Here is an 18,139-nt window from a genome sequence, read left to right on the forward strand (position 1 = left end):
TTATTTCTGTGCCAGTTTTAATTGCAATATCCAGCAACACAACCACCTAGAAGTCACTGGCCCTAACTGTAAATTGTAAAACAGCACAAGTCAATCCCAGTTATTGTCCCCTTAAAATACTATGGGGAAATCATGGGAATGGATAAGTGAATGAATGGGTTTGCTATGTTTGTTCTGGAGGAAGAAAGATTTAGAGAAGACTTGATAGCCATCTCCAAATATTCAGAATTAGCATGTTGAAGAGGAAGTAAACTTGCTCTGTGTAATGAATGGAGCCAATGCATGAGGTCTATAGTCAGATATTTGTTCAATAAAAGAAGAACTATATAAACATGCCAGGAGGGACAAGAGTTCCCATCTCAGCAACTGCTCAAATAATGCAAACCTGGGATTTGCATTGTGTCCTTTAAAAGGTGCTTTCTATGCCAAATATACTAAGAGACAGCTCCATGCAAAACTAATTACTGAAATGGCCAGTCTTAGCTTAGCAATAGAAATTTTCCCTGGTGTTAGTGTTGGAACATTGTGTTGCCTAGCAACCGGTAAACATCCATGACGCAATGGAAAATCACTAGTTTGTTGTCTGAGTTGATTGTACAAACACCACACTTGCTTCATTTCATTGATGATAAGTATTCCCATTATAGTTTGTTACAAAGCAAGAGGGTGTTGAGCTGCAACTTGCACAGTGCTAATCTTTATCAAACACTCGCCAGCTGCGCAGCTTAGCCACCGTGCACACAATAGAAACAGATGTTTCTATGTCCACCCGGGGGGGGGATGGGAGAAGGTGAGAACAGAAGAGTTTGGAGACCTGTACAGCCATGAGATGAAGTGAAACCTACTCGAGTTCTTAGACAAGTTTAGTCACGAACTCTTCAACTTTGGAATTCTGTGGATTTTTAGCAAGTGACTAATCAGAGCATGTAAGGTATAGAGCAAAGTGTAAAAATGGAATACATTGTCATCGAAACTTTCTGTTCACAGTCTCCTACGAAACTGACAAAATGTATCTGGATAGTTCAAAAGTTCGATTTCATTTATAAAGAGCTGCTTTACATTGTAAGAACCAAGGAACTGTTATTCGTCAAACTTCCCCATTAAACATCTGCCAAGACAGCTTATTGAGTTTTCCTAGTAATAGTGACTCAGCACATAAAACAGGCCGTGGAGGCCTGTCAGACTCTGTCCACACTGAGTAATGGGACACTCATTTCCCCTCCTTGCTCTGAGCTTGCAAACCCAAATCATAATTTTCTAAAGTGACTGATTTTGATTAATTTTTCTCTTTCCCTGAAAGATTTAGAATTGCTCTAGGTAACTTTTTATTAGCCAGTCCAAGACATTTGTACAGCCATATAATTAATAGCATTTTTAATGAAAATGATGGCATATTAATTGGTAATTTTTGGACAAGCGTTCTTCCTAATTACTTATTAACCTTTAAATCAGATATACACAAGGGAATGGGACAAGATTCATATCTTTGAGTATCTGAAAGCTTTTCAAGGTGCTTTTTATAAAAAGAATCTAGAGGCACTGTCTCCGCCCCCCCAGAGGAAACTCAAAATTACATCAGGAGCAAAGTGTGGTAGGATGCTTAGCACATTAATATGCACAAGAAGTTTTTAGTGTATCTATTCTTGGCACTTCAGTGAATCATCATTAATAGAAGTATGGTTTAATAGGATAGTAAAGATAATGCCATCAATTTTTCTTTATTACTTAAAGGCGTAGTTAGTTGCAAAAGTTACTGAAAAGGAAAAAAGCTATTATTAGTTGAGATGACTATTATATATTCAAACTTCTATTTGAATATTTCTTTTTTTTAAAGATTTTATTTATTTATTTTTTAGAGAGGGAAGGGAGGGGGGAGAGAGAGAGAGAGAGAGGGAGAGAGGGAGAAACATCAATGTGCGGTTGCTGGGGGCTGTGGCCTGCAACCTAGGCATGTGCCCTGACTGGGAATTGAACCTGCGATGCCCGGTTCACAGCCCACATTCAATCCACTGAGCTACGCCAGCCAGGGCGAGTATTTCAACATATATACTAGAAAATGAGGAAGGCTAGGTTCACAGAAGATTTCTAGATCTTTGGCCCCAAGCCACAAGTCTGACCTCAGGGAGCTAAAAAGGCCTTTTACAGGCAGGCATGCTGAACGTGACTCATTGCCGTTTAAACAGTGGGGCCATTTTCGTGGTTACAGATAAGCTGGATAAATAAGTGGCTCGCAGAGAGCAAGAGTCCAGTCTCATTTCCTCTGATGGGGAAGGGCATTGCACTGCGGGGTCTCCCCTGTGGCCCTGACTTGCTCTGAGTGTCCGTCCGGCGTTTCTGTGTGTCTCCCATCGTTGAAGGGAGTTTACTACTTGAAGGTCAAAGTTGTTTTACGTTCCTTCTGGCAATTCATGTTGTACTGTCCCTGACCTCTAGGCCTCTTCCCCTTTACCTTGTTTACTTTCTTCCTCTGTCTCTGCCTTACATTCATTCATCAGGTGTATTTATTGGGACCCAATATAGTCCCAGAGCTCTGTCGGGCATAGAGGGTCCAGCGGTGAGGACAGTATGCCTGCCTTCAAGTTGCCTGAAGTGTGGTAAGGGAGGGCAGTCAGAGGTCAGTGCCAGGCCACTGTCTCACGGCACGATAAGTACCAGGGAGGGCGTCTGTCCGCCCTGGGGCATGGGACTCGAGTTTGCTCGGGAAGCGCATCGCGGGGTAGCCAACGCAGACTGGGAGCACGGCGGGGGTGGGGGTGGGTAAGAAGGCCGAGCATGCCATCTCTGAAAACCTTCCTCCTCTAATTCCACGAGGCCGCTGATTTTCTCAGTTACCCCATCTCTCTTCTTTTGCCCAGTTTCCTAAGTCGCTCCATCTTCCACGTCTCCCTACTGGATCGATATGTGCTTAAAGAGTGGGCCCTGTGAGGCCCGTCCATCAGACCACTACACGGCAATAAAATGTAAGAAAATAAGACGCTGCTCCGAGGGCCTGCTGCAGACTGGAGGAGGCTGCAGGCTGACAAAGGAGTCTGGACAGTCACCCTCCTCCGCAGGGTGACAGGTCTGCACACAACTGCAGACAGAGTTACGGCTGTGGCTGTGCTCCCGCTTCCAAAGAAGGGAGAGCTGCCCAGGGCAAGGTGCGAAGGGGAACCGCCAAACCGTAGACAGAGCAGCAATAAATGTATCCGTGCATTTAGACATACATTTTTTAATGAATAAACAAAACATTTCCTGGAACATGGAGAAGAGATAAATAATAGAAAATAGTAACAATCACAGCTGCCATTGACCGAGCACAGCCTCTACATCATCCACTTCTCCAGCCGTTTGCAGGACATAATATGTGATTCTTAAAACAGTCCTTGAAGGCAGATTTTTTCTCTTTTTAAGTTACACAGTGTTTTTATTTTTTTATATTTTAATTGTTCGAGTGCAGTTTTCTTCCCCTTTGCCCCCACCCCAGCCCACGCCCCCAGCCCTCCCCACCTCCCTCTCGTCTCCACCCCGCCCCTTGTCATTGCCCACGTGTCCTTTGTACTAGCTCTGAGGGCAGACGCTTCAAACAAGTCCTGGAACATTCTCTGTCACCAAGCATGAGCTCAGTAGCTTCTTGTGGAGTAAATGAATACATCAGTATTTCTGTTTGCTTGGTGTCTCTCTCTCTTCCCCCAACCCCTGGAATACAAGTGCCTTGAGAGCAGAAACATCATTCTGCCTTTTCCTATACACCGAGCACCTAGACTGGAGGTTGGTACATGGTAAGCACTCGATAAAATGCCTTTTTTTAAGATTTTATTTTTAGAGAGGGAAGGGAGGGAGAAAGAGAGCGAGAGAGACATCAATGTGCGGTTGCTGGGGGTCATGGCCTGCAACCCAGGCATGTACCCTGACCGGGAATCGAACCTGTGATGCTTTGGTTTGCAGCCTATGCTCAATCCACTGAGCTACGCCAGCCAGGGAAAAAAATGCCTTTTTTAAAAGACAAGGAAACCGAGACTTAGTACAGTTCAGTATTCTCTGCAAAATCACACAAAAACGAGGAGGATCTGGGACTTGATTCCAAGAGAATCTGTGTTCTTCTTCCCTCCACACCACCCCTGTCTGGCCTTTCCTTCTCCATAATCATTCCTAATTATCTCAGGCTTGTTCGTATTCCAGAGACACTTTTCTGTCTATAACTCACCAGCGCAGTTTTGCTTAAAGGCTTAGCTCATTAGCGTGTATCGGTGAATCCAGTTGGCTCCTGAATGTCACAGAGGTTACAGGTGCCAACCCAGTGAGAGATCATGTATAACTTTTTGATTTTAAAGATTTTGTTTATTTATTTATTTTTAGAGAGGGAAGGGAGGGAGAGAGAGAGAGAGAGAAACATCAATGTGCGGTTGCTGGGGGCCATGGCCTGCAACCCAGGCATGTGCCCTGACTGGGAATCGAACCTGCGATGCTTTGGTTCACAGCCCGTGCTCAATCCACTGAGCTATGCCAGCCAGGGCCTGAAAGACCACATATAACTTTTGATTCCCCCAAAACTTAACTAATAGCCTACTATCAGCTGGAAGCCTTACAGATAACTTAAAGAGTTGATAAGCACATATTTTGTAGGGTATATGTATTATATACTGTATTCTTACAATAAAGTGAGGTAGAGAAAAGAAAATGTTATTAAGGAAATAAGAAGGAAAATGCATTTACAGTATTTATTGAAAAAAAATCCATGTAATAGTGGGCCTGTGGGGTTCACACTCCTGTTGTGGAAGGGTCAACTATATTTAGCACGTACCTATTCTAGCAGCGACTCTCAGATTTCCTAAAAAAGAATTGGTGGGGTGGGGAGGAGGAGGTGGGCAGTGGGGAGAGATGGAAAATCTCATTCTTCCGTCTCGTGCCGCAGAAGCACCACAGGAACACAGAGGCAGCATGGACTGCCTGTCCGCTTCAGCTGCGCTGGGGCTTCCGCTGCTGAGGCCAGGTATTAGAGTCTCCTCGTCGGAATGTATTTACCGTGTTAAAGGGTAAAGACAAACACACACTCGCTGGTGCGTTATGGGCCTTCCCCGTAATTAAGAAAGGTCGTTAGGACAACCTAGCGCGTGGGGCAGACTGCAGTCTCGCAGTGTAGGATCGCAGCGAAGCAGCTACCTGGCAGGGGACCTGGCTGATCGGGGAGAGAGGCCAAAGGAAGGCGACGAAGGGCTAGGAATGACAGGATGGAGAGGGACCGTTGTTGCCACCTTCGGAATAGTCCAGGTGACTCAGAATGTCACCACGTGTGATTGTTGGTGCTTCTGGCAGCTTGCCGTGCTAGATGCCAGCTACTTTCACCTTTCGGGTTCCAGATCTTCCTGAGTCTTTCTGTAATAAGCTTTGCTCTCTCTTTCTCCCACTGGCAGGAGAAGATGAAAGGTTGCTAATACTGACAGTGGGGTAGGAAGTTATGTGCCCTCGTGGGCTGCAGAACTGCAGGCTGGCTCCGGCTTTCAGGAGGACGGTTTGGACACGTAACTTATACCCTTAAGTGTCCACAGTAGCCAACTCAGCAATCCCATCTTTGGGCGTTCATACGAGAGAAATACTGAATGGGAACAAAACAGCACATCGTATATTAATAACAGTTACAAGTAAAAACAATCACAACACTAATCAATAAGGTAATCTGGTAATAAGGTCAGGTGGGGGGATGGTTATATAAACTATGGATCATTGGTACTATGAAATTCATGTGACATTTCAAAAATGAGTTAGAATTACTCTATCCGTCTATCTTTGCACGGTCTACTTTAAGTGCATACACATCTGACTGGGAAAAAATCTCCAAAACATGGTATTATTTAGTAGGAAAAAAGTTAGTTGCCATACTTTACACAGTATTACCTATTTGTATTTAAAATATATTTCAAGAGATGTATTTCTATAGGTATATATATAATATACCTATTATACATGCATTATATATTATATTACATTCTAATACCACATGTTATATCATATGTTTATATAATATTTGTATATAATGTATATCATAGTATATATTATGTGTGTATAATATATACATATACACAATATACATATATTATGATACATATACATATATAATTTATATGATACAGCAAATGGACCCTGGGGTTCCCTCCATATCATGCCTCTGCAATTCTCTAAGCCTCAGCGGCTTAGAATCTACGGGGTCAAGCCTGGCTCACTGCCGTATCCAAGTTCCAGCCAGGCTCAAGGGAAAGGGGAACATATGGGCCATGCTCCCTCACCCCTCAAGGGCCCCAACTTGGAGGCCGCACACAGCACTTCCACTCACAGTCTGTGGGTGAAACCTTGGCTACCCGTCTACCAAGGGGGCTGGACAATGCAGCGCTCAGCCAGAGGACCGCACACCCAGATTGGTACAGCGGAAGTAAAGGGAGGACGTCTCGGCAGACAGCTAGCTGTCTCCCCCACTGCGTAAAAAAAGGTAACCACAAATAGAAAACGGAGGGGAACGTGGAGTTTTGCTCTAACGTGAGGATGGGGCAGCGCATCAAGGGAAATCTTTCCTTTAGCGGTGTTCTTCAAGTTCTGTAACGTGCGCAGGGGAGATTACGCCTGCCCCGGAGCTGGTCCTGAGGTCAGGTGTCTCATCCCTTGTCTGGTCCCCGTGGGTGATAGATCCGCACAGCTCATCTGACCACGCCCCCCCACTGACCTCTCCATGCTCCTCTTCACCCTCGATACCTTCACCCCACTCTCCTTCCATGCTAACCCCCGTTGGAATGCTTAAAAAATCTGGATGCTCAACTCCCGTGGATTGTAATTTTATTTAAAAAGGCAGGATGCCTGCCACCCGCCTTCATCCTGGCCCTGGGATTGTGTCAGGCACTCCGTAACTCACAACTCCATGGAGCATTTCTAACCATGCTACATACAGGAGGAGGCTGGGGGGACAAGACAGGCTTTTCCCTGATGCCACCTTCCCCTGCAGAAGGACCCATCCCACTGGCCAAACAAGACATCAGTGTCTGAATCAGTGAGTGGCGGTGACAGTTGATGTGCCCGAGTCAGTGGCAAAGCCATAAAAATAAGAAGAGCTTCAGAATGGTAAATGATCCCTTGGAAAAGGGGTCTCGAAGTGAAGATTATTCCTCAATGAAATGAGACAGGAAGTGGGCCCCTGGGTAGGTGTGACGTCTGTGCAGATGCGAACACCTTAGCATGTGTTGGGAGCTTAGAGTGGACGCTTATTTATGGCTTGATGTCTTTGCATTCATTACTCCATCTACCCTTACAACACACCATGAGTTTGCAGATAAGGAAACTGAGGCAGAGAGCGCTTATGGGAATGATTCCCAGAGCTAGTCGGGGGGAGCAGTGGGACCGGTGTCCCGACCCGTTTATGTTCTGGGTAGACCTGGCCCTACCTGGTTTCCAGTTACTCACTGTGCCTCAGAGCATTTCCAGCAGGAGAGAAAGCAGGGGCCACGGGGCAGAGTGAACGCGCGTCTGGTCCGTCGAGGTGCACAGAGGAGAGCAGGTTGAGTGGCAGGGCGTCACTGCATGTGCGTCGGGGCTCAGGTCCCCCTGGCGTCCGAGCGCGCTCTGGGACAAGAGGGCTGAGTCACTTGTAGGAAGTGCTGTGTCATGCTTCACTTGGCACTGAGCTCTCCCCCGGCCGTGGGGGTAGGAAAGCTCTGAGTCACTCCAGCTCCACTGGCCTAATTTACTAATTTAACCACGTTGGAAAAGGGGTTTCTCAGCAGAAAACAACCCCAGCCTGTATTATTAGCTCATCAACAGCACACGGGGATGGTTCCAGGTCATGCAGAGTCACTAGCAACAAGAGCAGGTGGGTGTCCCTGCCCCAGGCCTAGGAGGGCTGGAGAGCAGTCGGCTCCGCCTACTCCCCTGAGACTCCTTCTGCGTGGACCCTGCCCCAGGTCCTGAGGAGGCGACTCCGCTGCAGTGTTCTCTTGGAGACTGTGCCCTCTGAAACCGCCGCAGATTCCTGCAGCACAGCCCCACCTTGCAGACGGCTCAGCGCTGCGTCCCTGGGACTGCGGCCATCTTCACTGGCTCCTTCCTCGGGAAGTCCCTCTCGTCTTGGGAGACTATGCAGTTCTCTTCCTGGGCTGTTTCCCCTTCTTTTCTCCTCTGACGCCAGCCACAGACGATTTCCAAATGTGCTTTCAAGGGCTCTCCTCTCGAAGCGCCTCACTCTGACCCGTCAAATGGGAGGGAAGAATCCCAGACCGTTGAAAAGCCAGGGCGGGAGTGTTGGTGCTCTGGACAGCCAGCTGCCAAGTGGGGGGGTTTGTACATTTCCCGAGGCGACCTGCTCAGGTGGGGAAAGACCTGGAGTCCCTCGAGCCACGTGTCATCCGGTAATAGCACGAAGACTAATTGCCAGTAAAATAGACCGTCTTATTACCGTTACAGCATATTAATATGTGCCCAGTGCTGTGCCCTAAAAGCATTCTTTCCCTGAATCCTCACAACCAACCCTACGAGGTTGGGCCCATTTTGTGGATGTGGAAACTGAAGCTTTAGAGGGTTTTGTTCTTCCTGTGGCTGTCATGTGACAGAGCTGAGTCTGACGCTGGTCATTTCGATCCCAACGCCACGGGAGCAAATATATCCCTGGAGCGAAGACAGAGCGACTTCCAGAGGCTGGTGTGGAGCCCGGACTGGCCAGGGGCGGGACTCAGTCGGCTGCAGGAGCAGAACAGGAGGGAGGTGGGACAGCTTCCACGGGAAAGGCTGGCAGACTGAGAGTAGAACGGAACATGGGGAAGAGAGGAGAGGGGACACCTGCTGAGCGCCCTGCCCATGTGTCTGTGGGTGTGCCGTCCATCTCCACAACAACTGTGGGGAAAGATCTTCTTCTGCCCGTCCTGTGGTTGCAGAAACAGAGTCAGAGGTTTGAACTCGGTCTGCAGCTCCCACGTTGGCAGGCGGAGCCGGTGAAAGCCGGGCCCTGTGTGACGTCCAGGTTGGTGCCCCCTGCCCTCCAGTGCACTGCTTCAAACACGGCTTCTGCCTGCGGCCAAGGCCTTGGGGAGGAACCACAATATCATTCGCAGAACTAGGGACGTTGTCGGGGAGAAACACATGTGAGCAGGCTTGGGGACAACCAGTGTGTCGGAAGCCTATTCTGGCAGGAGTTTCTTGAGTCTCTGGAGACTGCAGTTGGCAGCGCCAGTTGGGGTGGCTGACGTCATGAGGCTGCAGCCGCTCAAGGGAAAACAAGAAGAGGTGGGCGCAGGGAGGTGGCCAGGGCAGGGTTGCCCACAACGGGGCCCGGAGAAACCACAGAAGCCAGCGAAAGTCACGGAACGGCACCCGAGAGGGAATAAGAGGGTAGGATGATCAGAGGCTCTCCACGGGGAGCAGGTGGGGAGAAAGTCTGGCATCTGAGCGCATCTCAGCCAGCCGGCCGCCAGGTTTCCCCAGCCCGCCGGGGCTGCCACCGTGCTATTTTGAATCGTGTCAACTTTATTAACACTCTATTAGGTTCCATTAAACTCTGTACCCACGGAGCACAATGAGGAATTCACTCTCCCAGGAATCACTGCGGTGGGTGGCAGAAGCCCTATTTTCCCTCTGACTGGTTATCATTCTCCATGAAGCACTGGCTGAACATATTAGCCTTACATAAACAAACAGAAAAAGAATAGTGTATACTCCCTTGGCACATTATAGGAAAGTGGAGGCTCCCATTTAATGAGGTTTGGAAACAACAGAGCAGTTTTGACGTCCTGTCAAGCTTGTTAAATTGCGATTCTACCAGAATCTTACGTTCTGCCAGAACCGGCACATCCCAGGGTAGAAGGGTAGGCATAACTGGATAGGCACCAGTTCTTTCGGGTCACCGGCATGTCATGTAATGCTGGAATTCAATAAAGGAAACTGCCGTGGCCTGAAAAGTTCTCTCCCAAGACTAGTAGCCCACTCTCGGGAAGTAACTGGGGAGGTCCTGTTCACTGTGTGATTGACGGCTGTTTCGCAAACCCAGCGCCACATCTGAGGAATGGCTCCCATCAGGGCTACGGGTTTCTATTTTCAATTGAGGGGTCAGGGACTTGCACTCGTGAAAGTTCTCTGACTCGTTCTGATGGAAAGTCACATTCGGAAAATACTGTTTATGTTATTTGGGGAGGAAAGCTTTGTTACATATTTCATCTGCCTAAACTGGTCAAACTTTATCAAGATTGACCCTAGTGGGGTTGAGTGGGGGGGGAGGAGTTCATTTGATCGTTGCCTACACCAACTATGAGTTAAAAATTAATGTTAAAAAATTATGTACCATTTTACATGGGTCAAAAATGTTGATGATAGAGTTATTTTTACTTTTTATTTTTTAACTTAATGATGTTTGTTATTATCCTTTGGTATGCTATCCAAATTCTCTAATACAGCTGGTCTGGGCCAGGAGGGTAATGATGTGAAAAGTGAACGATTTTGTAGTAGATCAAAATACAAGATCTCTGAGAACCTGCCTCTGGGTCCTATTGATAAGTTAGCTGACCTTAAGCAAGTTATTTGTGAAGTAGCAATAATAATGCCAATATCTAGTCTGCATAGCTCATAGAATTTTCATAAACATCAAATGATATGAGGAAAGTGACAGTACTTTGCAAACTATTAAATGCTTATCAATAGCCTTGGCTGGTGTGGCTCAGTGGATTGAGTATCGGCCTGTGGACCAAAGGGTTGCCGGTTCAATTCCCAGTGAGGGCACATGCCTGGGTTGTGAGCCAGGTCCCCTTAGGGAGTGCACAAGAGGCAGCCACACATCGGTGTGTCCCTCCCTCTCTTCCCTTCTCCCTTTCCCTCTCTAAAAAATAAATAAATAAAATCTTTTAAAAATATTAAATGCTTGCAAGTGAATGTACTACTATCAGAATGAAAGTCATATGCTCTATGTTGTGACCTCCTGGGTGATCCCCGAGGAGAGAACAGTGGGAGGGGTCTCAGCACCACTTAGAGAAGCTTATTTGACTTTTCTGCCTTATATTTGTTTTAAATATTGGTTTTCTACATAAGGTTTCATTGGAAGCCTGCTACTTTAAAAAAAAAGGGTTGAAAATCACTCTTCTATATTCTCTTGGGCTGTCTTCCCAAGTTCTTTCTCCTTTAATTGTCAGCCTCCCCCTGCCCACCCCTTAAGCAGGTGACTGCTCATTATCCCCTTGCAGACATTTTTAAGAGGTAAGATTCCAGTTTGCTTCCTTCCTTGACTTCCTATCAGGAGTTCTGGTTAAATTCTTCCTTTGAGTTGAAAACTAATGGTTAAAGTGTGTTTTTAGATGAATTACTATTATTCTCAAATTATAGTTTTACTACCCCTGTGCATAATTAAGAAATTACTACAATAGAATTTCTTCCTAACTAATTCCAGTCTACTGCTGGGAAATACGAGGGAAATCTTAGACTTACACATGTACCGGGCAGGATAAGCAAATCGGAAAACTGATCCGTCCCTCCTGCTCAGCTAATATTAAGTCGATATAATTTTAGTAAATGGCTTAAAAGCCTAAATCATTCCTTCAAAATCTCAAATCATGTATGTGCAGGCTTATTCTATTTTTTGTCAGGTTCTTAGGGTAGGTTTCTTGCGAAGAGTTCAAGGCATTTGACAGAAAGTTACCCAGCCCATCGTGAACATTTCTAAGAGGCCCTGAACAAGAGGGGAGGTGGAAGAAGGCACAGGAAATAGGAAGGAATGGAACAAATGCATTCACACACACGCACGCACGCTGTGGCTAAGAGCAAACAAAACGAAACAGAATCCCAGGGGGCTGCCTGTGCTGCAAGCACAGAGGCGTGCTGACGTTGTTAGCACCCGGGCTGGGCAGCTCCCGCCCTGCATCTCCTGCCCAGAGCTTGGCAGAGAAATAGAGAAATCGTCTGTAACCACTTCCCAACCCTTGTTCACGGCCCTGCATCTGATTTTTGCTCCCAACAATCCACCCTAACTGTCCTCGATGAGATCCCCAAGAGCTACTTAAATGCCGTATTCAATGACCAGTTTTGCAGTTCTCCCTCTCGCCCAGCCTCTCAGCAGCATTTGGCAATGCTGGGCGCTCCTCTCATTTTCGCACCGGGTCACGCCACTTTCTCCAAGTCTCACACATTCTACACATTTGAAGGAAAAAAGACCTGAATGTATTTTCCCTAGACTAAACCAAAACCACATAGTTCTTCCAGAAACGTACCAATGGACGACAAAGTGGTTACTCTGGAAGCTGACATGCCATTATATTAGATTTCAGGGAAGCCAAGTAATCCCATCTTTCACACGGCTCCAGGTGAAAGAAAAAGTATTTAGTCAGCAACAGGGAAGGGAAAAATAAATCCAGAAGCTCTCTTGTGCAGGCTTGTGTTATGAAATCCGAACAATATGGCAAATGACATTAGTCAGGGAGTATGAGTCACTCTTTAGACAAAAGAATATTCATGACATTTCTGCCGCTTAGAGATAACATAGTTCTCTTTCTTGATCATGGAATCATACAATCTTGGATCTGGAAAGACGTGAGAGAATCAAATTGCTCTCCGCCCAATGCCAAGACAGGGACTCCCTGGGGGCAGGGCTCATATTTCCTGCTTCGTCTTCGAAAAGTCCACAGTGCTGAGTCAAGGGCTGTACCCGCACGAGAGTCCCTTAAATAACAGTCCACCATGTGAGTGCTGTCCACTCGCGGCTGCAGGGGTTGAAAAGGAAAATCTCAACTCCCCTTTCCGGAATTGTCTTTCTCTTTGTCAGCCACCCATAGAACTATAATAAAAGTAGAGAGGATTACATGTTTGGGATTTTTCCCTCTGTCACTCATTGAAATGTCACCCAAAGAGCTACACTGGTGCTTTTGTTGCCTGACAGGCGTTGGCCGGTTGCCATAAGGCCCGCAGGCCGCAGCGTATACAGAATCTGCACATGAGCTGCTCATTCAAATATCGTGCCCAGGGCCTTACCTCTTCCAACCGCTCACAATGACCCCAGATCAGTATTCCTCTCCGAGTGGTCTCCGTCCTGCCAGCTGTCACTTAAGGGTAATTAACACATCTTTCTCCATTATGCACGCTGGTGGAAGAATTTCAAACATTTGGCTGGATAGCAAATTCATCCCCTCTGTTCGAGAAAGGTCATTCCTCTGGCCATCTGGATATTTACTCTTCTTTAGAAATGAACTTCATGGAATTTTCGGTGGGGAGGGGAAAATGTGGAGGACAAAGGGAATTTCCTCGTAAAAGTAATTAATTCCCATTCAACACATGCCCACACACCGGCGATCTCACACGCTACAGCCAACCCTTATTGTATTTCAATGTTATAGCTGACCCTTATTTCACGTATTAACACGATGAACATACATCATGCTTAGTCTGCATGACGTTATGATGAGAGCTATGTTAGATGACCCCGCTGTGTTGTTATTGATCCCACGGCGGAGTATCTCTTTTAGCTCCTGTGTGTTCATAAAAGGTGCCAGCAATCACGTAGAGGGGAGCTGGAAAAGGAACGGCGCTGAGGGATGTGCCAGGATGGGTGAGCCCTGACTCTTAAGGAGGGTGCAGGGTAGCAGGAGGGAACTCGGAGTGCTTGCAATGTACAGCGATCACAATCCTCAACTGCCAGCGAGGCACCAAAACAAAGCCCTTGGAGGAGACACGGCTGAGTGAGAGTAGGAGGTGGCGAGAAGACACTGAAGACGGGCCGCTGATGCGGAGGGAGAGGGCGCTCTGGGCAGAAAGAGCCGCTGGAGCCTGTGCTCGGAGGCGGGAAAGTGTGGGACGCTTGGAATCCGAGAGCAATGCAGCTGGACCGCAGGGTGGAGAGACGGGGGCGTGGAGGGTGAGGGGAGAACAAGGATCCATTACCACGGGGTTGTGGGAGAGCATCAACACCACAGGGAGGAATTTGGACTCCACTTGGTATCTCAAGACAATGAAGGATTTTGAACGGGGACATGAAAACTTGGAGAAATGACCTTGGCAACTGTTAGATGTCGAATTGCATCCCCCAACAAGTTCGTATGTTGAATTCCAAAGCATGCCTTTATCTGGAGCTGGGGTCCTCACGGAGGTGGTCAGGCCAAAGCAAGGTCTCTAGGGTGGGCCCTAATCCACGTGACCAGCATTCTTATTAAAAGGGGACGCCTGGATGCAGAAACACACAGAGAGGGAAGACAATGCAAAGAGACAGAGGGAGAAGATGGCCAGGAAGAGAGGCCTGGACTAGATTCTCCCCCAGAGCCTTCAGAGGAAGTGTGGCCCTTCCAGTACCTTGATTTCAGATTTTTAGCCCCCAGAGCTGTGAGACAATACACTTCTGTGGATTTAGCCTGCCAGCCTGCAGTGCTTTGTCAAGGCCACCCCAGCAAACCAGCGGAGCGCTCGTGTTTGAGAAGGAATGGCGTGGACAGAATCTGTGCTCTCGGAATGAACTACGCACGCCTCGCAGAGGGTGGTGGTGATGGGGGTCAAAGGAGGGGAGAGAGGAAAGACAGATGCTGCATAACTGGGTCCCCAACAGAAATATCAAGGTGGCAGGGAAAGCAACTCATCGGCTCCTCATGCTTTGTTCAGGGCTTGGATTGGGCATACAAAGGCCTGGGTGCTCATTAGTCTTGGTTCTAACGCCAAGTAGTTCTGTGCTTCCAGACAAGGCCCATTTCTCTCTCCGGCCCAGAGTCTCTATTGTAAAAGGAGGGGAAAGCCCTAGATCATCTTCTAGCTTCCAGATCCAAGAATTTATACTTTACGATGCTAATGAGATGACGTTTTATGTTAGACGCAATACATAATACATGGGTATGTGTGCTTGCATGTGCACGGGAGTGAGCTTTATTTTCTAATCCACCTGTTTCTTCAAGAAATTCGGGGGAACTGTCAATCCTCAGCACCTGGTCTTCCAAAAGAACAACCAGGTGGAAAATCGATGGGAAGGAAACGAGAAACATATCACAGGTCACCTGGGATGAACTCATTCCTGGATTTGAACTTTAGCTCTAAGTTTCCTGGCAGTTCAGGAAGAAAGAAATGCATGTGCTCATTGTCTGATAAAAATCGAGGTAATATGATTAGTTCTTGAGAAAAACATCTCGACATGCTGAGTGCTCAGATAAGATTACACTGAAGAATATGCTGATTCAAGGCACCTTAAAAGCCACGCAAAAATCCATACTCCTTAATCCAATAATCCCACTTCAACCGAGGAAATAAAGATGGGAGGGGGGAGGCTAGGCTGTGAAAATGCTGGTCACAAAACTATTTGTGAAAGTGCAAATGTAGGAAGAACTAGGGTGGGAGCAATAGGTGACTTCCTCATGGTGCGCCTGTTCAGGGGAGGGTAACGCAAACACTGGAAACCACACTCCGCAGCTGCCTGAGGCACAAGGGGATGATAAGCCCGATGACAATAATCGGGAGATAAAATTATTTGTTTTCCAAGACGTTAACTGTATAAAATATGGAAAGTATCAAAGGGAGTCCTCAAACACAGTACTAATTACAGTAGGGTGGTACTCTTACGAGTGACCCCCCCAAATACTCCCAAACTGTGAACTTGTTTACAACTAAATTTAAAAGAACAAGTCAACTCCGATACTCCAGTTTTACTTTCTAGCTGTGTTTTATAGGACTGCGTATTTTAGCTAAAAGAAAAGACAGTGGTTTCAGAAAGGCTCTAACAGCTAACTGACATTGTATTCCATGGGGGAAAGCTTGAAATAATTTTTGTTTGTTAGAAATTTTTTTTAACGTGTGGCTGTTGGTGGCCATGCAGAAGTCCTCTTTGTTGGCTTCTGGGTAATTTAGTGCTGAAGCCGGCTAATTTAAAAATTAAAAAAAGGTGTGAGGACGTGCTGTTCGGGGGCCAGGGGTGGGTTAGGGCCCTTACATCCTCTGCCCACAGCACCTTCCCAGGTCCACACACCTTGGTCAGGTCTCCTCTAGTCAGCTCCCAGGCACCAGCATTCCTCCTGGGCGTGTCCTGCGCCGTCGCTCATTACAGATAACTCCTCCCTGCGCCATTCTCCATCTCGTTATTTCTTTGAAGGAAAAGAGCCTCTAACCCTGGTATGCATTCAAATGAAACGAACGACCAGGAACTAACCCCTCGTGTTGAGTCAAAACATTGAAAGGTTTTTAATTTTTCAATCCCCATTTATGGGGGATCCGCTTTGTGAGACGGATCTAGAAATGAGCCAGACTAGGCAATAACTTCAAAAAGTTGGTTCATGCCCTGACTGGTGTAGCTCAGTGGATTGAGCGTGGACTGCGAACCAAAGCATCGCAGGTTCGATTCCCAGTCAGGGCACATGCCTGGGTTGCAGGCCACAGCCCCTAGCAACCGCACATTGATGTTTCTCTATCTCTCTCTTTCTCCCTCCCTTCCCTCTCTAAAAATAAATAGAATCTTTTTTTAAAAATGTGAAAAATATCTAAAAAAAAGTTGGTTCAGAGGAGAAAGACATGGGTGCAGCCTCTGGCGAAGCACTTCCACACACCAGAGAACCGATAGAGGGAACATATCACTCTGATAGAATGCGGTGGGGGGAGGGGCATCACTGCAAGGGGCTCAGGAAAAGCACTGGACCAAACTCAGCCGCCTCTGATGCTAAACAGAAGTCAGTTTGTCTTCTGCTCGTGGCCCTTTTCCCACTTCAGCTTTCTGTTCTAGTTTTTTCCTAATTTCCCATTGTTTTCATGTCTACTCTTTTCTTTCACGTGAGCCAACTGTCAAACAACCTACTTCAGAACGAGGAGGAAGCATCCCCAAGAAAGGGTTGTGCAACGTGAGGCTCAGACACCAGGGCAGCCTCCGAATGCTTCTCCTTCCCAGTGGCCTCACTGGCTCGTGGGCGCCGGCCCAGCAGCCGTGGAGTTTAGCAGTGAAATGTCAGCAGCCCGTGATGTAAACATGTGTGTATCATTTCTCAGTTACTGCGTATAGGTTTTTGAAAAAGGAAAATCCCTTTTTAACATTGAAAAAATGTTTCCTTCGAGACCCTACACTGCTAATTATGTTTTTATCACCTGTTGATTGAAAACCCACCTTACCCAAGTGACTGTGAATGCAATGAGCTGTCGTGCGCTTGCCTCTGAATGGCATCCGACAGCAGCACGGATCACGCTGGAGACGGTAGCACTTGTATTTGCAAGACAGCATGTGTTCGGTCTACAAGCAGCGTTTCGGTGGCACGCACCCCCATGTTCCCCTGGCAAAAAACTCCCTCCTCTGGAGCAGCAATGCTCTGTGGAAGCTGGTACGCGGAGAAGTTCAGAGTTAAAGAAGTTCCAGAAAATTCTTAGAAGGAGTTTCATGTCTATATGCCAAAAAGAACTAAGCGCCCCAGTGCCTTAGGATCTCAAACCTGAAAATGGAGGTACAATGTCCATTCCCCAGTGGTGCACCCTCAGTTCTAAAGCTCCGATGGCTCTCGGCACCCTCATATTTGCCAGGCTAAACGTAAGTCCGGTGTGTTCCCTTTAAATCCTGAAACTAGAAACTGGAGTTTCAGTGTGGTTATCCTGAGGCAGATTCCCAGGGTTTTTTCCTGCTTTCCTTCATTTCCACGTATCCAGATGCACACCAGCCGCCGCCCCCCCCCCGCCGGCAGAACAAACATTATTAAGCCCCGCCCCTTCACGGACAGCAAAGCAGGAGAAACTGGCAACCTCATTGGTCAGTGTTCTCATGCTGGGATGCTCTTCACATTAAAAAAAAAAAAGTCTTATTGAACAGAGGGGTGAAACTAGGGGAAATGAGATTTGAGGATTACTTGATAGTGTGAGGTGTAAATTGGGTGGCAGGAGTCAGACCGGGCGTTTTCTGTCTTAAAGATCTCTCCTTCTCCTCTTGCCCTCCTTTAAGAAGCATCTGCAGCCCTTGTGTAAACAGCCTTTGGTAGATGGCCTTCTCCCCGCACCGCAGCACCCGGAGGTGTTCCGAGAGGCAGCCCAGTCCTTTCCCAGCCGTTTGGGTTTCAGGGCTGAGTGGGGGCTGTTGGGGGGAGCCACCTCTCTTCTTTCTAGAAGGAGAGCAGGGGGAAAGGTCTGGGGGCTGGCGTGCTAGAGATATGGTAACCCTCCCAGCCTCTGGCCTGCCCCCTGCTCACAAGGGCAGTGCTAAATGGAGATGTGTATGAGATCA

The 18,139-nt window shown here is 47.3% G+C and overlaps 1 protein-coding gene across 9 annotated transcripts in view; it reads left to right on the forward strand.

Annotated features, from left to right (window-relative positions):
* Positions 1-18,139, forward strand: part of MBNL2 (muscleblind like splicing regulator 2) — a 151,945-nt gene that overhangs the window by 62,603 nt on the left and 71,203 nt on the right. The gene's annotated exons all lie outside the window — the stretch shown is intronic.

Source organism: Phyllostomus hastatus, unplaced genomic scaffold (genome assembly GCF_019186645.2).
Source record: "Phyllostomus hastatus isolate PE091 unplaced genomic scaffold, TTU_PhHast_1.1 phas_contig_29, whole genome shotgun sequence".
Classification (NCBI taxonomy): Eukaryota; Metazoa; Chordata; class Mammalia; order Chiroptera; family Phyllostomidae; genus Phyllostomus; species Phyllostomus hastatus.